This window comes from Grammomys surdaster, unplaced genomic scaffold (assembly GCF_004785775.1).
Source record: "Grammomys surdaster isolate TR1022 unplaced genomic scaffold, NIH_TR_1.0 138, whole genome shotgun sequence".
NCBI lineage: Eukaryota > Metazoa > Chordata > Mammalia > Rodentia > Muridae > Grammomys > Grammomys surdaster.
The window spans coordinates 5,379,281-5,389,223 of NW_021604596.1; positions in this window are offsets into that span (position 1 = coordinate 5,379,281).

Sequence of the window (9,943 nt, forward strand, 5' to 3'; positions counted from 1 at the left end):
CATAGATTCCTGTATATCTTCCCACTGCTGAGTTACCCCTCTGCATATGTTTTTGTATTTATCCTTCATTTTCTACCCTTCAGCAGTTATATACCATTTTCAGTTATCAAACCCTTATCTAATTCTTAAAATGGACATAATAATTTCAAAATTCCTTGCATATCAAAGTAGAAATGAGAAACTTGGAGAGATCATTTAGATTGTTAATAGTGGTGGCTTTATCTAAATTTGTATTATGGGGACAATAATTCAGTTTGTGATGATTAATTTTTGTGTGTGTGGCTATTCCATGACAGTTTGAGCCTCCTTCCTTCCATTCTCTTCCATTCCCTTCAATCTTCTCTCCCTTTCCCTCATTTCTCTCCCTATCTCTGAATTCCACTGTCTTCCTCTCCTGTCCTCTTTCCTTCTCTCCCCCTCCTCCCTTTCCTCTTCCCTTTTCACCCTCCTTTATATCTTTCTTTCCCTACTGTCTATCCCTTTTCCTTCCTTTCCCTTTGTCCACACTTTGTCACTGTGTGCTGACACAGTGTGACTGATGTACCAGGTTCCAAGGTTGATGGTGTGTTCATGGGGATGAGGCTGTGCCTGTGCCCACTGCTATATCTAAAGGAAACCTAGTTAACACTTAGCAATCTTAGGTCTCAGATAGTATTTGCCTTGAGATGCTTCCATTACCACTCTTACGTACATGTAGGGCAGATAGTTGTTCTCATCCATCCTGCTCGATAACACAGATTTTTAAGTATTTGGTGAAGCTGAAGAAATGTATTCCAAAAGTTACATGCTGAGTAATTTCCAGTCTCTTCCAGGTGAGACCTTTGTTTTCCTTGCTACATTTGTTGGCTTTATCATCTAGAATGTACTTGGATGTGACACCCTTTCCTCGTCCCAATAACATTTATGTTTCTTTTGCTTTTCACCAGCTAGCTCTCTCTGCTCTCATTTTCAGTGCTTTCCACATTCCTGGAAATTCCCGTTGCTCTTGGCTACTTCTAGTTTTTGCTCCTGTGTAGGGCTTAATTGTCCACCAATCATTAATCTTTGCTTTGTTTTTTGTTCTAGTGACAAACCAGCATTCATGTTTTAAATCCTGCATCATTTTGAAAGTCTGTGTGGATTCTTCCAGAACTTCCATCTTGCAACTTTCCACGATTGCACCTCTATTGCTCTGTTCTGTATTTCTGGTTTGTTCTGGTTTGTTGTTGTTGTTGTTATTATTATTATTATTATTATTTTGCCCTCAAAAGAATATGTGCCCTAAGAGCATGTCCTCTACAGCTTGGTAGAGAGTTGCCTCTGTGTAGCTGGTCCATACACACAGCTATGGGGCTAAGAACGAGCTAAGTCAACAGCTGAGGTATCTTGAAAGCTAACTTCATTTGCCAATTTCCTATCATTTCCCTTTTATCAGACTACATGTACATTTTTTGAACTATTAAGTATGTGCAAGGCCTATTTACTTTTGCAAACTGCTCTTATACACCATGCATAGATTAGGTTTACTTTGGTTAAGTATATGTTTAGTGTCTAGGGGTAAGTTCCACTTTCATATCTGCGTCTCAAATTATGCCAACTTGGTTAGTCCCACTTTATAAGAAACTTTTTCACAGACTCATTTATACCTTTTGGACTTAAAGCATAAATACAATTTTCTTAACTCTGCATCAGTCATCATTCCTACATAGTCAATGCCATGTTTGCTGCTGGCACGTGAAGTTTTAAAAGAACATTTCTAGAAATAAATGACAGTCGTAGAAATTTGGTACTTGAACGATGAGCTGGTTAATGCTTATCGTGATAACTGTGTTTGCCACTTCAATTTCTTGTGTGAAAACTCTTTTTCAGCCTATCTTTAAAGTAAACCCTTTTCAGAACATTTCCATATTTAATTCTCATAGTTACATAATGGGATAATTGTTGCTGCCATGCTGGATTTGCTGAGGAAGAATTCTGTAGACTTTGAATGGTGGTGGCAAATTTGGAACCTAGCTGTTATCAGTCTTCCCCTAAAGATGGCTGCACACAAATCCCCTTGGCTCTATTTGTTATTTGTGTTCCTGCCTCAGCTCTGTTAATGGCAACATCCATTATCCCAAATCCTGCAAGCTGCAGTAGAACCACAAATCTCATGCAGGAACATTCTGTCTGCAGCTAAAAGTGCTGGGAAGCCAACCCTAGTTCCAACAAAGGGGTCTTGTCTCTAAACCTTGAGACCTGTGTTTGCACTGTAACATTTATGATACATTTGTCCTTTGGTGAACTAAAGTGGTTGACATTTCTACTTTAGGCTGTAAAGTACCAGAGGGTATTAAGTGGGTAGTTTTAAACTCTGTGATTCATGACAGAAAACAGTGAGAGGACCATATTATCTGATCATTGTCACAGCCAGTTTGAGCTGCTTATCTGCTTTCTTTGCATCTGGTTGAAGAGATAAACTATCTTTAACATCATAGCCTGAACGTGCCAGTGAGCCACTGGAAGCTTTCTGACTGACATTCACAGAGGCTTCTCAATCTCCTGTCTTAATATTTCCTGTTGGGAATCAGTTACTAAGCAGGCTTTACCACACTGTGGTTTTCCAGTGGTCCAGTAATTAGATTTGTGAAAATAATCTGACTAAAGAATAGAGATTTTTTTCAATGTTGATAACACTGTGGCTATCTTCGTTAAAAATCTAAATACCATTGATCTGGGGGGATTTAATTTATGACTGTGTAGGGCAATTCTTTATAAATGAATCCCTGCCTTTCCCAAGAGCATTCAGCACTCCAGCTGACAGAAAATCATTTAGCCGGAAAGGGAATGTTTAATATTGCCTTGGGGCATAACTCAGGTACTCACTTTAATACAAGCTTCTCATCCTGGAAGGAATTGATAAGCAACATCTCCCAAAGTAAAATATTCTGATGTAACTGAGCCTGGGATCAACAGAGATAAAAGTTTTTGAGGATAGATCAGTGCTGCTGGAGGCTTCCCCTGAGGGGCTTTCTATTACTTTGGGGTAAGTGAGAAGGCAGGGAGGGATTTTCTGGATTCTTCATAATCAGATTCAAATCTCTCAGAGGGCAGTAAATAGATATTTGAAAAGATGGTTGAATGCATGAACTTTTGTTCCTTCTGGACTTACTCTCTTTCCAATTATATCAGAAAGGCTGAAAATCAATGTCAAGTAAAGCCTGCAAAAGGTCACGATGGAAGCCTTCAGCATTGTGGTGATTTAGAGCATCATTAGTTCTTAAAAGATCAACTGACCCTTGTGTTTTATATGTCAGTATTTATGTATAGTGTGTGTGTGTGTGTGTGTGTGTGTGTACATGCAGGCAATTATTAATAGCATCCTTATTCATGCTCAAACATCTTCATTTGTATCACTTTTTATTTTTCTATATTTAAGAAGTGATATGATGATTAGTTTGAATTGTCATCTTTATTCAGAACAGAATCACATTATAAGAGAATCTCAATGAGGGATTTGTTAGAGCAGGTTGACCTGTGGGCATGCCTATGAAGGATTTTCTTGGTTGTTATTTGATATATGAAGATTCAAGACCACTGTGGGTAGCACCATTCCCTAGGGAGGAGATCTTAGATTTTAGAAGAGCAGAGAAAGTATTATACATGTATAAATGTATGTCTTTCTGCTCCTGACTGTAGATGCAATATAACTAGATCCAACTGAAATGCAACTGAAATCCTCTTAGTTGCTTTTTGTTGGGGTATTACATCACAGCAACAGGAATGAAACCTCAATGAGGTCAACTAATGTTATGAAAAGACACTTTAAGCTTAAATTTTAATGAGTGTAGAGTTGAATTATATAACCCATAAAGTCAGATCCGGCTGAGTAACAGGGGTCAATGATAAGAGCTTTCACAGTCTTTCTGCTTCAGTCAGGATAAGAACTGCTCACATGTGTGTAGAAGGTAGACTCTTACATAGCATCTCTTCCATGTCTTTTATCTTACTGTGTCATGATGGGGCACTTGTCTAGGGTGTGCATAGACTTCATTCTCATTTCAGAATATTATTACTATTATACTCAATGTGGTGAAATTTGTCTATTGTACAGTTGATAAACTTTTGGACTTTTATCCAATTGTTCATTGAAATTGAGAAATATAAAAGCTGATTCCGAAGCTAATTGGAAATAATTTTCATTAGTCATTCTGAATAATTTTAGTGTGTATTTTCCTATTTTTGGATATTGTTCACAGCTCTTGCATGATGGAAATGATCTATAACACATAATATGTTAATATACATTGTTGAAGTTGTGTAATGAAGTCATAATTTAGATAACTGTATATCATTACTCATAACTATACACACTTAAAACAGTCATATTTTCTATTTTTTATGTTTTATAATTTCACAGGGTCCTTTTTTATTAGGTTTTCTTTTTCATTCTTTCTGTTTTTTTTAAACAAGTAAAGTGCCTTTATTTTAAAAATCTATCTACCTTCTTTACTAATAGTTTCTTGTTGTAAAACTTTTACTTTATCCAAAACCAAAAAACTGGCTTTCAAATCATATGATTATTTATTTATTTATTTATTTATTTATTTACTTATTTATTTCTTCACTTTACATCCCAATCACAATCCACCCCCTCTCTTCCCATTCCCACCCTTACAAATCCCTCAATCATCTTCTCAAATAAGGGGAATCCCCTCTTGGCTACCGCATCACTCTGGGACATCTGGTTCCAGTAGAACTAGACATATCTTCTCCCACTGAGGTCTAACCAGGCGGTCCAGGTAGGGGAGGGATATCCAATAGTGGGTAGCAGAGTCAGAAACAGCCCCTACTCTACTTGTTAGGGTACCCACATGAAGATCAAGCTTCACATTTGCTACAGATGTGTAGAGGATTTAGGTCCAGCTCCTGCATGCTCCCTGGTTGGTGGTCCAGCCCTGTGAGTCCCCATGGTCTCAAGTAGGTTGACTCTGTAGGTCTTCTTGTGGTATCCTTGACCCCACTATCTTGATCACTTCTGTCCTCCACTCTTCCACAAGACTCCCTGAGCTCCACCTGATATTTGGCTGTGGGTCTCTGCATTTGCATCTGTCTGCTGCTGGATTAAGCCTCTCAGGAGACAGATGTGCTAAGTTCCTGTCTGCAAGCATAGCAGAGTATCATTAACAGTCTCAGGAGTTGGCTCTCTCAAATGGAATAGAACTCAAGTTGGGATTGTCATTGGATGGCTGTTCTGTTCCTTCAGTTTCTGCTCTATCTTTATCCCTGCACATTTTGTAGGCAAGACAAATTTTGGGTTGAAGCTTTCATAGGTTGACTGTTATCTGTCCCCCTTCTCTTGAAGTCGTGCCAGGCTACAGGAAGTGGCCAATTTAGTCTCTGTATCCCCCTCTGTTATGAATCTCAGCTAAGGTCACCCTCATTTACTCCAGGCATCCTCCCCAGGCCTAGGCTTCCAGCTAGTCACTAGAGATGCCTCCCATCGATTTTCATTCTCATTCCAAGCTCTCTCTGGCCCCTCCTTCAAGAACTTGATAACCATCCCCATTTCCTTCCCCAACTCCAACCTCTCCCCCAGCCAAAACAGTCATATTTTCTGGGATAATTGTTCTTTATACATTGCTTAGAAAACACAACAAATCTCAGAAGCAATAATATCCATGCTTTTGACTTTAACAGAAGATTGACTTTAACAGACGATTATAAGAACTTCAATGACGAAAAGAAAGTAGCGGTTGGTAAAGCAGTTGAAAGGATTAGTTGACCAATATATTAAGATATTAATGTAATATGGCAATAAAATATATTAAGAGTCATAAAAAATGGCTTCTGTTATTCACAAAGTCCTGTAATATAAAACACAGAACATTCTTTAATTATGCTGCAGAGAAGACTCGTATATAAAATAACAATAGTAAACTTAAATTAAACTTTAAAATACTATATTCATTGTGTTTGGGTGTGCGCAGGTACCCAGGGAGGCCAGAAACGGCTGTTAGAGTTCCTGGAGCAGAAGTCACAGGCATGCAGTTAGTTGTATGCCTCTCAGCGTGGGGTGCTGGAAACTAAAATCAGGTCCTCTGCAAGAATGGTATATATTCTTAAACTCTAAGCCATCTCTATACTTCTTCCTTAGCTATTTTGAATTGAAAATATCTTCTTTTACTTAAATATACACAGATTTAAAGCCCATTAAAGCTAGATATGTGAGCTGACAAATTAACAATTTCAAGTGTGTGCTCCAAACTCCTGGAAGAGAGAAAAACAAAATATTCCAAGTACTCAGACTATTTCTAAGTACAATCTGAAGATTGGATTCATATGACTTTCTTTCACTTACACTGCTCACAAATAATGGTAGCCTAGAATTCAATGCAATCTAAGGAGGAGTTACAACATTAAAGGTAACTTAATTCTTACGAATCATTAAATGAATTAAATGAATTAAATGAATGCTATAAACATTAGAGCCAGCCGTATGATGCTATTGCAAGAAAGAACATTTATGTGTGAGAATTAACCTCTAAATTTCATTTGCTTTGAAAATCAGATACTACCTACAATAAGAAACATCTTATTTTGTTTAGCAAGTCTGCTAATTGAAATAGGAATTATAATAATGATTTCTGAAAGGTTTCATGACTATAATCATCTTGTACCCAGTACCAAGTTTTTACTACTTTCCAGAGTCCTGTGGGATGAGTTTTTCGAAGCTTAATGCGTTATTGCTCTATCTCAAGGAATGCTAATTTAATGATGCTAGCATCAGGATGATCCTCTAGTACACTCAAGTTTGGCAGAACCTGTGCTAGATTGCTTGTTCACTAATATAGTAAATACTCATCTATTGGAAGCCACATGACTTGTGGCTTACTTCTTCACCTGAAGGTGCTCAGATATTCTTTAGTGAAATAAAAATGATTCTATTGAGTTTTGCTTGTTAATTGAAACAGAATCTACTGGATTTCTTCCAATAGTGAAGTACTGTCATGAACTACAATAAAGTAGAACAGCTAATTCTTGCTTTGGATGTCAATGAGCATGTAGGCATGTCCTCAAATAATTCAGTGAAGTAAAAATTATGAGTTGTTATTAGGAAAAAGTGCTAAACCTGATTAAGATGTTGTATGTCTAACCACAGTGAACTCTAAGATTACAGATTGCTATTTAAGTATTGTAAATTAACTTCAGTTCAGAAACTGTAACATTGAAAAAATGTAATTTGTAATTTTGCAGATTAAAAATTGGGAAGAAACATTCAGATTACAATAGAAGTGAATGCTTGTTCCAACAACTTTCATTATTCAAGGCTTTCAAGGGTAAGGAAAAGCTAAAGGCAAGAAACATTTCTCAAGTCACAAACAAAAGGTGGGATTGGTACAGAGAAGTGGTCATTACTTCAGATCGTACATCAGGAACCCATGGGTGGCTGATTCCCAGGCCTATGGGGACAGGAAGAGCCCATACATATTTATTAACACATTCTATTTATTTTTCAGGTTTGTCCCATTTAAAAAGTTCTTATTCCTGCATTGTTTTTGAGAGGAACACCTTTTCCCAGATACCAGTCTCCTGAGTGACCTTCTGAAGTTTAAAGTGTGCTTGAAGCATTCCTTTGTGATCTGATTTTCTACAATATTCTTTGGAAAACAGAAGAAAAAAAAGGTAAAAAAAATCTTTATAAGTTGAACAACTGGATTTGGTTGAGGGAAGAAACATAGTCTTTGGCTTTCAAATGGGCAGTAGAGAAAGTAGTTTGATGACTGGCTTAGTTTGGGCATGCTTGTAATCCCAGCACTCAGGATGCTGAGGCAGAAGAATTGAAATTTCAAGACCAGTTCTTTACACAGAGACCTGGAAACCTATTGAGATTTCACTATAAATGAAAGAAAAAAGAGAATTTGAGAATTAGCTCAGTGATAGTGTCTCCCTATCCAGAGCAAAGATATGGGTTCATTTTCTGTATTGAAAACAATTGAGCATGATAATTTTAGATTTGTCAACTGCCACAGTCAAACATTAATAAGCAGCTAAATTTTCTTCATGGCCATCTGTGGATGGGGACTTGAAGAATTCTTTCACAGTGTGTGCTTGAATATGGCAATCTAGCTTGAGGACAGCATTTATCTTTAAGCTACTCTAAAAATCTGTGACAGGTCTAAGACTGTATCCTACTTGGAATCAAATAAGTGAAGCTGCTAGAACTTGTTGGCCACTATAAAGGGCAACAAAACATTGATTACAAGATAGAAAGCTTTATTGGTCATTTAATGACAGCAATGCAAGACACATATTCATCATTTTCTATTGGTTCCTAGTCTCATGGAGGGATAGAATAAGATCATATGTGGGTTTATCACATCTATGGAAATTCAACTTGAAGGAACGTAAATTCAGTGTGTGTGTGTGTGTGTGTGTGTGTGTGTGTGTGTGTGTGTGGTGTGTGTGTGTGGTGTGTGTGTGTGTGTGTGTGTGTGTGTGTGTGCATGTATCTTAGCTAGGGTTTCTATGGTGAGACATCATGACCAAAGGAAGGCTAGCAGGAGAGGAAAGGGCTTTTTTGGCTTTCACTTCCATATTGCTATTCTTTATCGAAAGAAGTCAGGACAGAAACTCATACAGGGAAGAACTGGAGGTAGGACTGATGCAGAAGCTCTGGAGGAATGCTGCTTACTGTCTTTCTTTCTATGGGTTGCTCAATTTGATTCTTTATAGAACCAGGAGCACCAATCCAGGGATGACACCACCCACAATGGGCTGGGACATCCTTCAATGATTACTAATTGAGAAAATGTCTTATAGTTAGATCTCATAAAGGTATTTCCTCAACTGAGGCTCCTTCCTCTCTGATGAATCTAGCTTGTGCCAAATTAACACACAATTCCAGACAGTATGGAGGGGCTGTGTACATATTTGTGTGGGTACTTAGGATGCTAGGAACGTTTGTGTGTGCTTATGGGAATGGAGGCCAGAGGTCAACATTTCTTGTGGTCCTTATCTTAGTTTTTGAGACAGAATCTATCACCCAAAGGTGGAGTTCACATAGTTGTCCAAGATGACTGGCCACTAAGCCTCAGAGATTCTTCTGTGTCAGTGTCCCCATAATGTAATTGCTGATGTATAATATGCACCTGATGTGCATTATGTGGATGGTGAGAATAAAAACTCTGATCTTCATAGTCACACAGCAAACAGTTTACTGACTGAGCCATCTCAGCCTCTAATATTCATTATGGACCACAAGTAATCCTACACTTTGTATCAAAGGAGAAAATTATTTATATTGTTCAAGGCAGTAAAAATCCCTTCCATTGCATCAATAAAAAGACAACACATCTATCTTCCAGTGCTGTTCAATTCACACATTCCTTTGGAAAAGAGATTGCCCACATTCTGCTCACAGGAATATACGAACATGAAAGACAAATGGAGAACTTCAATAGCCATGTTTTCTGTGGTACAGATTTTTATTAGTTTATCTTTGCCTAAAGAGGATGTTGAAGGCTATAGGAGACTATGGATAAGGCTTTAGTGTGGCCTTGACACTAAAGATCTTGTCTCAGACTTTTGTATAAATTCACCTGACTGTTTTAGTGATTTTTTTTTAAAAAACTAACAGTATGAACTAGAAAGGTTCTATACAATGTTGATTACATGTTTTCTATGATGTCCTAGCCAGACCCTGCTTATCATTTGTGGGATAGGAAAACTTTAACTTTTACAGTCACTTAATAACTGAGAAATATGTCTTGAAGGACATCTATCTGTCGTCTATATGTATGTATGTATGTATGTATGTATGTATGTATGTATCTATCTATCTATCTATCTATCTATCCATCTCTCCTATTCTATTCTATTCTATTCTATTCTATTCTATTCTATTCTATTCTATTCTATTCTATTCTTTCTATTCTTTCTATTCTATTCTATTCTATTCTATTCTATTCTATTCTATTCTATT